At 42.7% G+C, this 19276-nt stretch overlaps 1 protein-coding gene across 1 annotated transcript in view; it reads left to right on the forward strand.

The window, feature by feature from the left end:
• Positions 1–19276, forward strand: part of PITPNM3 (PITPNM family member 3) — a 498866-nt gene that overhangs the window by 298083 nt on the left and 181507 nt on the right. The gene's annotated exons all lie outside the window — the stretch shown is intronic.

Raw genomic sequence — 19276 nt, forward strand, 5'->3', positions numbered from 1 at the left:
AGCAGACTACCTGAATCGGGGATTGAACTTGCAACCTTCAGGTCATGAGCAAGGCTGAGTCAACCTTGAGCAGACTACCTGAATCGGGGATTGAACTTGCAACCTTCAGGTCATGAGCAAGAGCTATTAACACTCTGTGGCAGAATATGAGCAGTCATTGTATTAAGAAGTGTCATAACTTTTTTTGTGACAAAAAGGCAATTTTAAGTCCTCCTCTACTTTTCCTGTTGGCCGGACTGAGGGTCTAATGACCGAAACAAACAGAATTGTAGATGCCTACAGCTGGGCCAAGACATGCGGCTGTAATACAAGCACATAAAGGTGCCCATATTAAATTTGTGTCAAATTGTCCTAAATTTAGGCTGCAGGTGGTTGATTTGCTGCATTTTTCGGTAACAATTGCAAATCCTATCAGGGATGTGAATGCTAGTTTGTGACAGTGTCAGTTGATCTATGCATAAAAAATGAAAGGGTTATTAGCATCCCAGACAATTATGGCTGAGAGGGGAATAGCCGTCTGTATGTGACAGCCAGAGCTGTCTGTGTTACGCTGTTTCCTTGACCCCCATAGAAGTGAATGGGAGTTACGGAAATAGTGTAGCATAGCAAGCTATACTGTGTTCATAGCCCTGTATGGCTGTGACATACAGACAAGTTTTCCCATCTCAGCCATACTTGTCTGATTAGGTAATTACCCTAAAAGTAAGTTTCTCAATATTCTGCATCTTTGTGTTTGCACCATTTTGAGCTATTTCTTGTCCGTTCTCCTGTACATAGCTGCTTTCAAAATGCTTCTGGTGTCCCTTAACAACAGCAGTTTATTTCAACAACCCAGAAGGATCTGTGACCTAAGAGCTTAGTTCTGTCTAGCTGTCATATAAACTTCCACAATGTACTACTCTCTGTCAACAAGAGACCATTAGAATTCCTGAGCTCCATTTAGAAAAGTGAAGGAAAGTTTTTGCAATGTAATTCAACATGTTATGGAGAATTTGTCCACGAATTGTTAGGCTAGGTTCAAACAGGGTAGAATTGCTACGGAATTTCCGTGCAGACTTTCAGCATGGAAATTCCACCTGCAATCTTAAACCCGAGCCTAAGCAGCAAAGTTGGCGAGATTTGCAAAAGCCGCGAAAAAACTGACGTGCGGCATGGAAATCAAATCCGTGATGTCAATTGGATCGCCATTCCGCTGCGGGCTCTCTCCTCTCTATGGGGAGAGATTCCTTCAGCGGAATACAGGCGGACAAGCCATTCAAAGCGGGTTTTGAAGCTGGCTTACCGCTTTGGAACTCTCACTGAATTTCCGTGCGGTCCCGCTGCGGACATTCCACAAGATTTCCGCAGGATTTCCACCTCGTGTGAACCCAGCCTCAAAGAACAACTCCGATGAAAACACATTTTTCCTTCCCTGCCCCATCACCTGATTGCCTGTCACACTCTGGAGGTTTCCTCTGTGTATTGCAACCACTTCCATTCAGTGTAGCCCCCCATCTTGAGGGTGAGAGGTTTTACTTTCAAATCTATCCCATGTTGCATAAACACAGCATTAGCTAGAGGTTGTATCATTTCTGCTTGCTGAGAAGACAGTTTAATTATCATTTCCTTCTATATGTACCTAAATATGCTACAGACCATAATTATATAGTCAGGAGGATGAGTTGTGATCTCCTCTATTATAACTATGTGACAGTAGTTGTGTGATCATCATCAGTAACTGTGATAGGAGTGTCTGTGTTAACCTCTTGGCAGTTTCTGTGGTAGGATTCATGCAACAGCATAACACAGACTGGGAAATTGATTAGTTTCAGACAGCAGAAACCCAAGTAGATCTCAAATGGTCAAAACTGAGATGAGGAAACAGTGGCCAGGAAATTCAGATAGAAAGGAATAACTAACTAAGGTAATACATGCTTACTTATATATACTGGGGGGACAGCTGCGTAATTAATGGAAAAAAACACACCAGAATGGCCCCTTAAAAAAGCAAGGTTTCCCATAGCCACAAGTGGAGCTTCACACTATTGATAATGACAACTAATGCACTTTTCTAGTTCCGGCTTCTTATGAACCAGCTATTAGATCACCATTTTAAAATTTGAATAAAAGACAGAAAACGTAAGAAATAAGATGATTAAAAGGCTTCAGCAGTTTCTACATTGATCACAATTATGTTAGCAGCAATGATTTTGGATAAGACCCCCTTTACCAAGCCCTAAGAAAATGGAGACATGACTTTAAAAGGAGGAACTTATAACTCCTGGAGTTTTTACATCTTCGGCTCCACAGTATTGGCCAAGGCTGAAAAATTTGGGGTTTAGGATCAGATTGGCTACACTGCTCTGTGATTGGCTAATGGCTGCAGTCACATACTGGATGAAAAAGGGAGAGGAAGACAATAGCTCAAGGGAGAGTGAGTTTTTCAGCCTTCAATACAAGCACAATTTGTAGTTTCCAGGGATGCCCCCAGTAATATCTTTGACTATCCTAGGCCACCAGGGATGTTATCATTAACCCCTTTACTACCATGGCTCACCTGGGGTTTTATCCTTCACTACCCTAGAACACCAGTTGTATAATCAATAACTTCTTTACAGCCGTTTCACCTATTAACTACCCTTTTAATATTTCTCAGTACAGATGTAACATAGTGCTGCTAAGTCCCTGCTTAAGACCACTGTATTAACTGAATCAGAGAGTTACTGCAAGCAATAGCTTTCCATCAAGACCTATGAATAACGATGGGTGCTGTGTAACGCTTCAATGTGTGTATATTTTTTCTAATCGTTATTCACTTTAAATTAAGGGCAATATGAGTTTATCTGTCTTTGCTGAGATGTCAATGAATGGGGGGGTCAATGCATAGTTTTTGAACAGCGGCGCTGCTTTTTCTGTATCAAGTACTAGTTCACAATATACACCGGAGAAGAAAGGACATAGGTATATTTCTGCCTTTACCAATGACCCTGTAACCAAGTGAATAGCAATTCTAGCTACAGTATTACTCTCTGCACTCTACAGGAAGTCTTGTCTTCTGTTTTGGAGCTTTTAGAACTCCGTGTTAGGCTAACTTCACAAGGGGCGAGTGTGATATGGGGCTGTGAATCCCGCCCCCATATCACGCTTACCATCCATGTGAAAGCCCCAGGGATGTTGCTGCTTGAGCTTCTTCTCTACCTCAGAAAAAGCAGAGGAACCCACCAAGCAGCTCATGTGGCAATACTACTGTATTCTCCCCAATGTATTCTGAGGAGGGGCTGCATCCCCGAAACGTGTTATGTGCTGGCTGTTGATCAATTAATTTAACCCCTTCAGTGGCAGGTTTATTATTACCATGTCAATGCACCAAACTCCGGAGATTTTCCTGAGGTAATTCGAAGTGGCAAACGTGTATAGTGGCACAATAACTGTGTGACCTGGCCAGCATTTCAGCACTAGAGCTATCCATGGAAATCTTCCGGGAATTAACTGCATGGTCAGTGCAGCAAGTCCCAGAGATTTTCCGGGCGTGCCACTAAAGGGGTTAATCAATAAAGAAGAATCAGGTCAATCCCCTCATTTTAATGTGTTTTACGCTATAAGGGTTGTGCCTATAGTCCACAATTCTTTCCTTTCTACGGTTAACATTTCTACGACCAGTTACCTACAGTGATGGTATTTGAAGTGGCAACACCCTATTCAATATCTTACAAAAACTATTTTCACCCTTTGGATCACATCATTATCAAAATTCGCTCCACGCTTTCTTTCTTTTAGAATACTTTTAAAGGCATACAGTTGAAACATTGAATTACCTTTTGCTAGTTTCAATGTGCCATACATATGAAAATAAAAGCTACACTGCCCCATATCATGCTTTCGTTACAGTGTAAAGAAATAGACCACAAATCAGTATTCAGTTTGATTTCCATTGTCTAACCAGTGTCCAAAAGCTTTTCGTATTTCACACGGCGCTAAGAGCAGTTCCAATAAGCAAAGGAGCCCAGTTCTTTTTTGAATATTACAAAGCCACCTTGCTTTTCATTTTGCTTCCTAATCACATGCTGTGCTTCAAAGTCAAAAAACCCGGCATTTTCTGCTTCTCGGAATATGAATGCACATTTTAGTGTTTTCTGATAAATGGGCCCATTGTAATTTCTTTAAATAGGTTTTAACTTATCACTTTGCTCTGCATGTAGACGACAAAAGAACCACGTAGTGCATGCAAAACCCATGATTAGTATCAAATATGCAGGTTTAATTTTGACGGTAAAAAAAAAAAATCACAGTAAGCCTAGATGGCCATTCCTTTTATCGTGTATTTAAACTTTAACCCTCTCTAAAGACAGGATTTGTAGTCATAGATATAGTAATGATATATGTAAAAAAGGAAATAACCGCCGCATCATATCAGTGCTGCATCAAGGGAAGCTCTTATCATCTAGCAATAGGAAACTGCAGATTCTCCTTGACTGCAATAATGGAGAATGTAAAAAAAGATAAAAATATCTTTATAAAACATTCTAGAATACATTGGAGTGCATGCATGTTTATATAAAAGCAGTTAACCCATAGCCTTAGGCAACAGGGTATGGACGGAAGCCAATATATTTCATGTGGCTTTAATCTTGTAATTCGGTTTGCTTTTGATTGTAGAATAGATATGTGCTCCACAATATGACATTTCAATTGCTGTTTGTATTGCTACCATAAATACCATGTGCATAAATATATTTTAAAGGCTATGTAAAGCCTTTGCACTCTTTTTTTTAAGTAATGTGTTTTTGGAAATGAAGGTTTTTTATAATTGGTTTTCATTAAAAATTGCTGATTGTTTGATTTCTATACTTGTTTTGATTTTCAAGGCACTGCAGGTTGGAGGACTGAAATCTTAGCAAATTTACTCAGAGTGAACTGACTGACTCCTCCACTAGCCTGCTCCCCTGTTGAGAATGTACCTTTCCACTGAGCTGTTACGGGGGCTGTATGACAGTGCTAGGGATTGGTGATAAATCAGTAGACTCTTGGCAGCATGAAGAGGTGCAAATGAGCTCAAAGCTTTCTTTTATTCTCCCATAACGTATGAGATAGCAGCTACGTTTCGACCTCTAGGGTCTTTTTCAAGCTTATCACAATACAAAGACAGATGCAGACATATAAACCAATGTGCCAAATGCTGGGGATTGGTGGAGGAGACCAGGAGGATAGAAAGCAGAGAAAACTACTGTTATAGAGGGCTGTAATTCAGTCCAGGTGAATTTTCAGCTCTTGTCAGTAGTGTGGGGATTGGGACTGGAGCATTTAGAGGTTGGATGATATTGACAGTGAGATATCTGTGTAGTATTGAGTGGGCGTGGTTATGTTACACAGCCTCTGAAGAGGGGAAGGGAAAGATGGCTGAGCTTATCAAAGAGACCAGCCGATCAGTTCTGGGAAACCCCCCAGCCACAAAATTTGAATGTGAGAGAGCCTGCAAACCAAGTGTAATGCTTTCTAAATGCATGAGAAGGAAAACTCAGTGCAAAAACACAGATAAGTGCATAATTGTTTTTCTGCAGAGACTTAAAAAAATATGTATGCATTGATTTTTCATGCACAAGTCCATAGTCTTTAAATCCTAGTATTTTTTCCAAAAATACAGTAAGCCTGCGATTGACTTTTATTTTAAAAAAATGATGTTTTGTATAATAAATTATGCTTTTCAATACAATTGCAACAAAAGTATACTTATGTATCACATATATCAACCGAACTTATGACAAGAGGCATATATCTGGGTAATAGAACTATACATACATATTAGATTGTGTTCAATTACTTTGAGTGTTTACTTTTGGAAATGCTTTTGATAAATACACCAAATTCATTGGCCAAATGCAGTGTGAAGCTAGCCTTATGCTATGCAACAATGTGTTTTATTTGGTGGCCGGATAAATGTCCTTCCATATAACAGTTCGGGCCTGATACAGTGGAAGCGCCTCTCCTAGATGAAGACCCCTCTCTGTGACATCCATACGCCCTTCTGGAGCATACGAACCAGGGTTGTCCTAATGAGACAACTCAATGTTACTTGTGAACAGTTAATACAGGAAGCCAAATCATAAGCAAAAAGTCAATTTTTGCCTTGTATTATGCATTTTTGGTAGCCAAAACTAGGAATTTATTAAAAAAAGAAGACTCATAAAAATTTTGAAGTGCTCATCTCCTTGCTTTAGGCTCTACTCTGTAGGTGCAGTGTGAAATGAGCTTTATTCGATTTTGCTTTTCCATCCAATTCAATTCAAAGAAGCTTTGATGGCTTTGTCATGAAGCTTAGGATAAGAACAATATTACGGTAGGTAGAGTTAATCCTTATATCATAATTCAGAGTTTGAAAAAAACGAAATCCAACTTTTCTGAATGTATCTGAAAAGTTATTTTTTATGAAAATCCACACTTACAAATGATGAATGAAAAAGTAATTTGACGGGTAATCACAATCCCTTACCAACAACTGGAGGGCACACTGTCTGTGAAGCTTGCCTCAGTTTGTGAAGCACTGGGCTAGACTGCAGCTTGGCACTTTTGCTTCCTTCTGTAGAAAATAGCCTTTAGCTTAGAACAAGAAAAGTAAAGGCTACTTTGCCTTGTTCTGACACATGGATATGTATAGGAATATCTTCTGTCCTTCAGGCAACATAAATATATCACATGCTGTCTAACTTTTCGACACCTCCTGCAAACAAGCAAGCTATAGCATAATAGTGTTAAACGTGATGTTGAACTGAATTTCTTAGGAATGAAACAATAGATTACATGAGTACATATCAACTGCTTGAAATAATCTGTAGGAAATCTCATATTCTATATTTCAAACACAAAAATCACATGCTGTTTAGCTGTATGGCCTCCAGTGAACTGGAAGCAATCACCATACATAACAGAAGCTATGAAGTTTTTTCACACTCTATCATTAAGGCAAGTAGGTTCTTTAACCACTGGGAATTTTCCAGCATCTACCAATGAGACTTTGCATTGGAACACAGCAATTGGTCTTTGTATAAAAAAATAATCCACATGATGTATGAATTTCTATGGAGCTCGATTGCTAAGAAAACTTTTAAATTAGTAGTTAAGACATGCTTACAGCTGGCTGCACCAGAACATATAAATAGAGAACAGATTGGATTCATGGCATGTCTTGCCCACGATTCAGACACAAGTAATTGGACCTTTGCCCAAAGCAAGTTTTTTCTATGTCTTAAAGGAGAAATGACCAGAATGAAACATGGAAACTTACTTTGGACATAACATCTAAGGATCATTAGAAAGAATTATATTAGGAAGAGAGGAAGATAGAAGAAGACAACGTGCAACAATATGGATAGATTAAGGCCTCATATCCACTAGGAAATTCTGGCCATGGAGAATCCCTCAGCGGGTCCCTCCTTTCCCAGGGACATGAGACCTGAAAAATGATTTTTCTTACCTGTCCAGACGCTGCGGGTTCCCGCCCATCGCTACCGGATCTTCTTTCTCTCTGCCTGGCGGGTGCACTCTTTTTTTTAAAACTCCTGCTCTCCCGCGCCGGAGAGCAGAAATTCAGCTGCGGGTGTACCGTGGGACCAGACGGCTTCCACAAGCTTCTATGGAAGCCTGCGGGAGCCGTCCACGCGGGAGACCCACAGAAAATGGAGCATGCTGCGTTTTTTTTCCCGCACGTGAGAAAACACAAATCCATTAAAATGCCAGGTGCAGATTTCAATTTAATTGACTGCGGATGGCCAATGGATCCCTATGGGCAAAATTAAATGCGGATTCCACAGCGGAAATCCGCAATTCAATTTTGCTAGTGGACATGAGGCCTAATACAATCGCAATGATCGACTGAGGATCTTCAAGACTCAAACAACATTGTGGAGGAACACTGTTTCTGGTCTGGTTAGGAAGAAGTCCACTGGATTGTGAATTTAGCCTACAGAACCCTAGTTTCCCATGAACAGTGGTTTCTAGTCCTCTGCTGTTCATAAAACTTAAAAGTTGCACATTATCCATTTACAATCTGCCTCCAATTGAATTAATTGGGAACTCCATATTGCTGTTTATACAACATGTATTTTTCTATGGGGGACCAAAGACCGCCTTGTGGAAGACAATAATTGATTTGTCCCTTCTTAATGTAGATTGCTCATTGAATTTTTCCTATTGAATTCAATGGGAAAAAGAAAATCCATGCCAAATATATGCCAAGTCTGTGTCCAAATCTGCATGTAAACTTAATAACCACGCCGAAAATCCTCAAGTTAGAGCACAGATTTTACATACATATTCTACATAGAATTTTTCTACCCTTTTAAACAATCATGTGAACATACCCTAACTCCTTAGCACCCCAGGACATATATTTATGTCATGAGGATGTGGGGTTGGATAGAGCAGGATCGGCATCCAATCCCACTCTATACACGACAGGTGTCAGCCATCTTTGACAGCTGACACTCACCCACAACAGCCATGATCAGCATTCATACTTACTGTCACTGTCATACCTTTAATCAAAAAAATGTATAAACTATCAGAATATACTATAATGCAATACTATGGTATTGCATTATACTATATAAGCAGACAAACAATCGCAACTTCAAGTTCCCTTTGCAACTAAAGTTAAAGTAAGTAATTTTTTTTATAATTGTAAACCATAAAGGATATTAAATGTTTTTTTTTTTAAAACTTTACTTTATTTATAGTAAAAAAATCAAAACAAAGATCTATCAAATGAATACATTATTTATCCAACAGAGTGAACGTCGTCAGAAAAAAAAATACACAACACCAGAATTGTGCTTTTATGGTCACCCCATTTCTGATCAAAAATGTAATGAAAAACAATCAGAGTCATATGCACTCCAAAATGGTAGCCATAGAAACTACAGGATGACCTGCAAAAAACAAGCCCTCAGCTACAATGATGGAAAAATTCAAGAGTTATATTTTTTGCAAGTGGGGACGAAAAACTAAAAATGCCAAAAAAAAAAAAAAAAAAGGTTCACATCTCTAAGTGCTAAGAGAATTGAAGACTGTACACGTAACATCACTTTACGGTGAAGATTCACATACCTCTATTGTGTTAACCCTGGTGACTGCCTTATAACTGCTGCTTATATTTTAACTTAAATCTTGTGCATTTTGTTCATTTATCTTAATTTAAATTATTTCATATTGAATCCTCAAATATATATTTTTTAATATTACCATATTTCCCGGCGTATAAGGGGACTTTTTAACCCAGGGAAATCTACTCAAGAGTCGGGGGTCGTCTTATACGGCGGGTGCTGTGTGAGCAGGCGCTTCGGATGAGTTAATGGAGTTGAGGCCCGGATACCATAGGGGTGGCAGTAACAACATCACTTGGGGTAACTCCCCTGTGCTGCCCATAGCCCAGGGCCGCAGAAGGAAGCAGCCGGTATTCTTCTATCTTGTCATCACCGTAAGTGTGGGTGGTGACAAGATACAGCCAGGTTGACAGCCTGGCCACTCCCCTCTCTTGGGTTCTGGCACTCAGTAACATTGGCTTACCAGGCGCTGCAGCAGTGGGCTGCAGGGCCGGACAGTGAGGGGCCGGCGGCGGCAGAGCGGCTTCCCCACTGGCCTGGCTTGCTGCACTTGGCAGTAGTGGGGGACAGTGACAGAGCCCTGGCGCCAGAGAGTTTTCCCTGGCGGCCTGCCTGTACTGGGCTGTTGTGGTGGACTGTGAGGGAACGGCGGCGGCAGACCGCCTTCCCCGCCAGCCACCCTACACTATGTATTGGCAATAGACTCTGAGGCAGCGGCGGTACATCCCGTTCCCGGCCACCTCCCTTCACTGGACAACAGTGGCACAGACAGAGGAAGCGGCGCCGGCTTCCCCGCTTGACTCCCTGGTAGAGATGAGCGAGCACCAAAATGCTCGGGTGCTCATTACTCGGGACGAAATTATCGCGATGCTCGAGGGTTCGTTTCGAGTAACGAACCCAATTAAAGTCAATGGGCGACCCGAGCATTTTTGTATGGGACCTATGCTCCGCTAAGGTTTTCATTTGTGAAAATCTGGGAAATTCAAGAAAGTGATGGGAACGACACAGAAACGGATAGGACAGGCGAGGGGCTACATGTTGGTCTGCATCTCAAGTTCCCAGGTCCCACTATTAAGCCACAATAGCGGCAAGAGTGCCCCCCCCCCAACAACTTTTACTTCTGAAAAGCCCTCATTAGCAATGCATACCTTAGCTAAGCACCACACTACCTCCAACAAAGCACAATCACTGCCTGCATGACACTCCACTGCCACTTCTGCGTCGTCCGGTGTTCTTTTTTAACCCCTGCATCGGGGTTGTCTCGCGCCGAACGGGGGGGGGGGGGGGGGGGTTGAAAAAAAAAAAAACCCGTTTCTGCGCGGGACAACCCCTTTAAGTCTGCTTACCTCCAAGTCCAGTCCATTCACAAACCATTCAATGCCAGAAAGTTGACGGCCATGTCTGCATCCCCACTATACACCAGGATGCGATACTTCTGCAGAGAAGGATAAATAGCAGATAATGGCTGTCCAAAAAAAATTGTGCAACACTGCTAAAAGCAGCCTCAACAGTACTGCACACGGTCAGATGTGGCCCTAAGAAGGACCGTTGGGGTTCTTGAAGCCTAAAATAACTCCTAACGCTCTCCCTATAGCAGCTCCGGCACCAGCAGCACTGTCCCTGATCTCTGTCAGAATGCATCTGTGGCGAGCCGCGGGAGGGGCCGATTTATATACTCGGGTGACACCTGATCTCGCCAGCCACTCACTGCAGGGGGGTGGTATAGGGCTTGAACGTCGCAGGGGGAAGTTGTAATGCCTTCCCTGTCTTTCTATTGGCCAGAAAAGCGCGCTAACGTCTCAGAGATGAAAGTGAAAGTAACTCGAACATCGCGTGGTGCTCGCCTCTAGTAACGAGCATCTCGAACACGCTAATACTCGAACGAGTATCAAGCTCGGACGAGTACGTTCGCTCATCTCTACTCCCTGGACTCCCCGGCTAGCTACAGGTCATTATTATCGGCTCCCGGGGAGTAGGGAAGACGAGCCTGATTGAACAGTTAATGGACGACACCTTCTGCAAGGCGTGCAAGTCCACCATGGGTAAGAGCGGGCGGTGCGGGGCACGCTGGGAGTTGTACTTCTTCAGTGGTATTCCTGGACGTATTTTCCGGCATATAAGACGACTTTTTAACCTGGATTGCCCGGGGTAGTCTTATATGGCGAGTATATCCCAAACTCTATATTTTAACTGGAAAAGTTGGGGTCGTCTTATGTGCCCAGTCGTCTTATACGCTGGAAAAACTGTATTTAACATCTTATATTCTTTCCATTCAGCCACAGTCAGCAGATAGCTGTTGGGCAAACAAGTAGTAGGTTTGTCTAGCACACCTGATACTAAGGCCAATACGGAATGAATAGAGCCCATTGATTTCAACAGGTTCATTCACATAAGCCTATTTTGCACATGGATTTTATTTGCTCAAAAAAATATGCAGCATGCTATATTATCCTGTGCATTAGCACACAAAAATAGCACATATTGAACTAATTATCTTAATTGTCCATTTCAGTTAATGGGGGCATGCTTGAGTGTTCTTTTATGGGCGCAAATGCACAATTTAAGTGGGTTAAAAGTATTGTAAAACATGCAGATTCACACACAAATACATGGTGCAAATACACTTACAGCCATGTGACACTGGCCTAAGCCACAAAGCATACATCAGATTTTCTCTAATTATTTGATTAGAGAACATTTAACAGAAAACCCCTTGATGATGATAAATACATTGATTTAGATCGTTGAACCATAACATTTTACTGAGTCATTTCTAATTTTGGCTGTTTTGGGGCCAGCGGGGATTGACAATAGATATGAAAGTAAACATCATGAAATTGACTGCATTTTACCCCTGGTGCACTCTTAGGTTTCTTTTAATATCACGCCTCAATAAGCTAATAAATGCATTCACTGAGCCATTCTTTATTGGAGGTGGAAAGTGGAATATCAGTTTGATTTGATGAGCTTAAATCTTCTTGTTGTTCCCTAGATTACTCGAGAGACAAGGATGTGGAATAAAAATACTAAATTGATTTTAGCTGAAATTCCAACAATTTTTTTTTTACAATTCTTTGCTTTTACTTGTAGAAATGGTGATACATGCGTAAAATAATATGTGATCCCCAAGGTGTGGCTGGGCTGCTGGACTGAATGGCTGCTCTGTGCAGAGCTCCTTCACCGCCAAGGCCCAAAAGTGACAATACAGTGATTTAAGAAACTGCTAATAACCTTAGGATGCCTTGGACGGGGAAGAAGTTGACCGCTAATTCAGGAAAGGCCACCAATCTGTTATTTTCCCGTTCCCCGGGACAAAGATGGCATGGCCAGAAGCTCAGAGAGCAGCTCACCCATTTCAGAGACCATGGAGCACTAGCCTGAGTGCACAGAATATACGGAGCAGCAACGATGGCATAGCCCTGAACCTTCCCCTTCTTTCTTTTCCCCAAATTGTATAACCCCAAATTTGCTTATCTATACGCTATAGCTGTAAGAAAACATATCTCTGGCAGATAGTCTGTGTCAAATAACCCAAATTGTTACTGCGATGATTGATATCACAGAAGCAGAGAGGCATTTTAGTGACTGACCTGCCATCCTATTTCCAATCTCAGACTTTGTTATAATTCAAATAAAAATTAACTATTTAAATGGAAGACATCGTTAAAGAAAAAGTGTCATCCAAAAGAGTGTTAACCTTAAAATTAAGTTTTTTTTTGCTTAAAGGGGTTGTCCCGCGGCAGCAAGTGGGTCTATACACTTCTGTATGGCCATATTAATGCACTTTGTAATGTACATTGTGCATTAATTATGAGCCATACAGAAGTTATCAAAAGTTTTATACTTACCTGTTCCGTTGCTGGCGTCCTCGTCTCCATGGTGCCGACTAATTTTCGGCCTCCGATGGCCAAATTAGCCGCGCTTGCGCAGTCCGGGTCTTCTGCTGTATTCAATGGAGCCGCTCGTGCAGAATGCCGGCTCCGTGTAGCTCCGCCCCGTCACGTGCCGATTCCAGCCAATCAGGAGGCTGGAATCGGCAATGGACCGCACAGAAGAGCTGCGGTCCACGGAGGGAGCAGACCCCGGCGGCCATCTTCAGCAGGTGAGTATGAAGACGCCGGACCGCCGGGATTCAGGTAAGCACTCTCCGGTTTGTTTTTTTAACCCCTGCATCGGGGTTGTCTCGCGCCGAACGGGGGGTTAAAACAAAAAAAAAAAACCCGTTTCGGCGCGGGACAACCCCTTTAACATATATATTTTTTAAATTTTCCATGTCCCTTTGTTAAAAAAAATCCTGAAATGCCGCAGTTTTTACTTTGGCCGCCGAGCTGCAATAAAGTTTGGCACTTCCAATTCTGTAGATTAAATTTTTTCAGTAGTCGTCTCATTATCATCATGGGCGGGAATATAATAAAAGATAATGACTATATTTAGATAGCATAGGATCGACCATTCACAGTAGGTGATAGTCACAGCTCACCTGCTCCGCTCCCTGCACAGTGACCTCTGCAGATGTCACAGATTATGCCCACAATGCTTTCCCATAGAAGTGAATGAACATCTCTAGTCTTAAAGGGGTTGTCCCGCGCCGAAACGTTTTTTTTTTTTTTTTTCAACCCCCCCCCCCCACCCCCCCGTTCGGCGCGAGACAACCCCGATGCAGGGGTTAAAAAAGAACACCGGAGAGTGCTTACCTGAATCCCCGCGCTCCGGTGACTTCTTACTTACCTGCTGAAGATGGCCGCCGGGATCTTCACCCTCGGTGGACCGCAGGGCTTCTGTGCGGTCCATTGCCGATTCCAGCCTCCTGATTGGCTGGAATCGGCACGTGACGGGGCGGAGCTACAAGGAGCCGGCATCCAGCACGAGCGGCCCCATTAAGGAAAGAAGAAGACCCGGACTGCGCAAGCGCGTCTAATTTGGCCATTAGACGCCGAAAATTAGACGGCCTCCTTGGAAACGAGGACGCTAGCAACGGAGCAGGTAAGTGAAAAACTTCTTATAACTTCAGTATGGCTCATAATTAATGCACAATGTACATTACAAAGTGCATTAATATGGCCATACAGAAGTGTATAGACCCACTTGCTGCCGTGGGACAACCCCTTTAAGGCTCCTATAGTTCACACAGCTGCTGTAAAGCAAGACTCCCCATAATCATGTCCAAAAAATAGAATTGAAAGATTATAGAATAGAAAAATTCAATCAGGTTAAAAAGAGAGATTTTGTCAGTATCTGGTTTTAACTAGTGAAAAAAGAATCCTTTAAAAAGCATTTATTTAAATGGGGTATTCCAGGCCTTTATCAGTAATGACCTACTGTCACGTCTTACCGATGCTGGATTGGAGCCACAGGAGAGCAGTCAGAATAGCCGGGAGTCATGGTATACAGTACAAATGGATGAGATGGAAGCGTAGTCAATGGAAGCCAAAGGTCAGCAGCAGTAGGTATCAATATGCAGTGCAAATGGTTTAGACGGAAGCATAGTCAATGGAAGCCAAAGGTCAGCAGCAGTAGGTATTGGTATGCCTGTAGAGGAGCAGAAGGAAGAGGAGCTTGATCAAGGTGGTGGAACACAATAATCATACACTGAAGGAGTGGCAGGGCTAGACTTATATAGAAAGTCAGGACCAGGAGGCTGGAACTAGGTAACTGAGTGATACAGAATAAGGGTTCCCACCCACTGGCGATATTTTCTCCACTGTGATGCGATTCTAAAGTTAAAGTCTCACATCACGCTGACATATCGCCAGTCTTTTCAATGGGGCCAGCGGCAGCAGTGCTAGCCCCATTGAAAAGAGATGTAGAATGCTGGGGACTTCTGCCACAGCTGTAACAGCTGTGACAGCTGTGGCAGGAGTTTCCTTCATCCCTGCGGCATTCTATCCCATTGCTTTCAATGAATGAATGAATGAATAGCTAAGGGCTATGGGTGATTGGCTGAGCACTCAGCCAATAGCTAAACAGTAGCTGCTATTGGCTGAGCCCTTAGCCAATCTGCAAAGCCCTTTCAGGAGGCGGGGATTTTTAAATCCCCGACTGCTGAAAGAGCTTAATAGCAGTGCCGGGGAGCCAGCAGGAGGACGCGGCTGAGTGCAGGAGAGGTGAGTAATATATTTTTTTTTCTTTTTTACCACTTATTTATGATTATCGGGGAAGGGCTTATATTTCAAGCCCTTCCCCGATAATCATTCTGCAGGGCTTGGCAGAAAGCAGTGCTTTCAATGGGATCGGCAGCAGTGCTGATCCCATTGAAAGCAATGGGCTAGAATGCCGCGGACTTCTGCCACAGCTGTGACAGCTGTGACAGAGGATTTCTTCATCCCCGCGGGGACGAAGGAAACTCCTGCCACAGCTGTCACAACTGTGGCAGAAGTCCGCGGCATTCTCCCTATGCTTGCAATGGGGCTAGCGCTGCTGTCGCTGGCCCCATTGAAACCACTTGCGATATGCCGGTTCTATATAGGCCTCTTTCTTGCGCTGTGATGCAAGAGTTTTCTCCTGCTCTCGCAGCGCAAAAAAGAAAATATCGCCAGTGGGTGGGAGCCCTAAGACTAAGTTTCAGCAAAGGAACTGTCCAAGTCCTGGATAGCCTAGCAGAGTGAGTTGCCAACTGGAACACAAGAGGTTGTGGGTTTGAGCCCTGACACTTATCCTATGGATAGATGTTCAGTATTTAATCAACTACGATCAGCTGATTGTTTAGCCCACTGTCAGTGCTGCGGGGTGCATGTTATCTTCAGTGGTCAGGGCGGGAAATGTAAGTGCTGGCTTCACTTCCACTGAAATCAATGGGAGTGCTGTGTCACTTTTATACTAGTCATCTGGTTCTGAGGAGCAGGAAGTGTAATAGGAGACAGCACGCTTATTGATCCAGTGGATAGGTCATTACTTGTAAAATCTTGGAATGTCCTTTTAATTATTAGTATGACTTCAAAGTCACTATCCTCCTTATAAACTCACTTTCTAAGAGAATATATATACTTAAAGGTACAATGTTTGGTTGTTCTCTAAAGGCAACAGCACAATTTTACAGCAATAACTCAGTTGGACTCAGAAGCCAAGTAGATTTTGCAGATTGTGAGGCTGAAGAGCCTGCTTTGAGTACAAGCCTCTTCTCATGTGTGCATTAGGATGATCAAAGAGTCGACAAAGAGAATGGAAGCAACACTGCGTTATTACAGAGTGTCTGAACTTATTCTGCATGCTGTTCTTCTACTATTTTTCATCCTGGATGGTCATAATTTATGCACATGTTTTAGTTATGGCAAAAAACATGGATTAGTTTTGCATTGATGAAAACCCTTTATCCAGAATAAAACAAGAATATGTGGATATATTTAGGAAAAAAACTGTTTTTACAGAAATGTGTGTTTTTTTCCCATTATATTCACTATTTGATCATTTAGCGAATATGATGAACGCCGCCACATCAAACTCGCTATTAGCTAGAGTCATTAGCCATATCAAGCACAGCTCACAAAAAGGAGGTGACAGTGGCATGAAGAAAAGATCTGTTATTTGGTCACTTTTATAAGCCTGGTGAACAGAATTTTACAAACACAATTGAGTCTGATAGCACATAGGTCAGGGCTACATGAATGAGATGGTATGATAGGTCCCCCTACTGACCTGGGTTCTTCTCGTGTTGCTAATGTTGTTAGTTTGATGGATTAGCCTCCTCTGGTTTTTAGTAAGTTCACATTGAAGCAAATAAGTCATCAATGTCATCCCATTCCGGTCACCCGCCTCCATTCACAGTAAACAGGCGGTCATTCAGTACCCTCAGTTGAAACACTTTTTGTCAATTAGCTGTGTGAGAAATCATGAAAACAAAGGTTCACTTGGGTCCCTTTGACACAGAACGATATCATTCAAACTATTATTTAATTGTGCAACAATGAACTATAAAGGCCCTTCTACACAGAACGATTATTGCTCAAAATTCGCTCAAAAGCTATCATTTGAGCAATAATTGTTATGTGTAAATGTGCAGCCATTGTGGACTTACCGTGCACTTTTCGTCCATCGCTGACTTCGGGTCCACATGAAATTCTCGTCCCTCAGGACGATAAGATAAGATGGACGGCACGCTGTGTTCTCCGTGGGCAGCGCTGATAACATTCTTTAACAGCTGTTAACAGCCGCTGTCCTGCTGGAGAACAATAGCTATGTATTAGAGAACAGATCACCCGCTGTTCTCTAAATACATGCAATGAAGTACTATAGGGCTGATTAGCCCATTAGTACATAATGCAAAATGATCGCTTAAAATTCGTTAGAAACTGACAGTTTTGAGCGATCATCTGCGTGTGTAAATGCACCTTATCTCTTCAGTGTAAACATGACCAATGATTGAAGAATGAATGATGATTGGCTTGCTAATTGTTCATCGTTAGAGATCAGCGAGCATAGTCGTCCGAGCTTGATGCTCGTTCGAGTATTAGGGTGCTCGAGATGCTCGTTACTCGAGACGAGCACCACGCGGTACTCGTCTCGATTAAACGAGCACTGACCATTGAATTCAATGGAGCTGTATTGCCGGCTCCATTGAATTCAATGGGCTAACATCGCTCTTCTCTGTCACAGCTGTTGCAGCTGTGGCAGAGGAGAACGATCTTTATGCTGACAGTGCGGGGGGGGGGGGGTGTCTCACTCTTGCCACTATTGTGGCTTAATAGTGGGACCTGTGAACTTGAGATGCAGCCCAACATGTAGTCCCTCGCCTGCCCTATCCGTTTCTGTGTCGTTCCCATCACTTTCTTGAATTTCCCAGGTTATCACAAATGAAAACCTTAGCGAGCATCGGCGATATACAAAAATGCTCGAGTCGCCCATTGACTTCAATGGGGTTCGTTACTCGAAACGAACTCTCAAGCATCACTGAAAGTTCGACTCGAGTAACAAGCACCCGAGCATTTTGGTGCTCACTCATCTCTATTCATCGTTCATTTTATGCAGGTATAAAAATCATTGTTCGTTGTTTGCCAATCATTTCATATAAAAGATGATCTTTCAATCATTCGCAGAACATTCCCAGACATTTCCAGACTTCCCTGATATGTCAACGATGGACTGAATGAGCTATTCGGTCATCATTCCTTCATTCCGATTGCTTTGTGTAAAAGGACCTTTTGCTTTTTCTCCCTGTACTTTGGGTGTTTACGCAATGTGCTCAACAAAAGACATTAACAGTACAATTGTTTGTGTGTAATTAGGTTAGTTAGATTGTGTTTCTCTATAATTGGGATTTAGAGAATGATCAGACCACATGTTATTAGTAATCAATGCAGAAATTCAGGAAATTCCAAAGGATTCTTTTTTTTTCTTGCAACTGCATGTGCACTTCTGATCTGTTAAGAAAAAAATAATCAATAACTCATCAAAATGTTCATTTCTTACTTGGTTTTCCTTTTCCCTTGTCAAAAGGTTTTTCAAAAGAAATGGATAGTGCAATAAATAGTACGCTCATTGTCAAAAAATCAAGCGACTAGAAGGAGTTCTCGGAAATAAATGAAACTTTTGTGATTGTAATCTTCATATAAATAAGTGATTACAATATCAGAGCAAAATGATAATTTATTGTGGAAAACTGAACACTTAGGGCTCATGTCCACGGGGAAAATAGGATTTAGGATCCGCAGCGGATTTCCTGCATGCGGATCCGCACCCCATAGGGATGCATTGACCACCCGCGGGTACATAAATACCCGCGGATCGTCAATAAAAGGCATTTTAAAAAAAATGGAGCATGAAAAAATCTGGACCATGCTCCATTTTCATGCGGGTCTCCCGCGGGGACGGCTCCCGCGGGCTTCTATTGAAGCCTATGGAAGCCGTCCGGATCCGCGGGAGACCTAAAATAGGAATTAAAAGCATTTACTCACCCGCAGCGGGCCGCGAAGCTCTGCTCTTCCTCACGGCCGCATCTCCCTTGCTTCGGCTCGGCGGATGTGCCCGGCGCATGCGCGCGGCACGTCGACGACGTGCCGGCGACGTGCCGCCGGCGTCAGGAATTCATCCGCCGGCCGAAAATGAAGATCCGGCCGTGAGGAACAGCTGACCTTCGCCGCCCGCTACGGATAGGTAAATGCTTTTAAATTTCTATTTTCAGCGCTCATGTCCGCGGGGCAGGAGGGACCCGCTGCAGATTCTCCATTGAGAATCTGCAGCGGATCTGATTTTCCCCGTGGACATGAGGC

The sequence above is a fragment of the Eleutherodactylus coqui genome, chromosome 4, assembly GCF_035609145.1.
Source record: "Eleutherodactylus coqui strain aEleCoq1 chromosome 4, aEleCoq1.hap1, whole genome shotgun sequence".
In the NCBI taxonomy this organism is placed as follows: domain Eukaryota; kingdom Metazoa; phylum Chordata; class Amphibia; order Anura; family Eleutherodactylidae; genus Eleutherodactylus; species Eleutherodactylus coqui.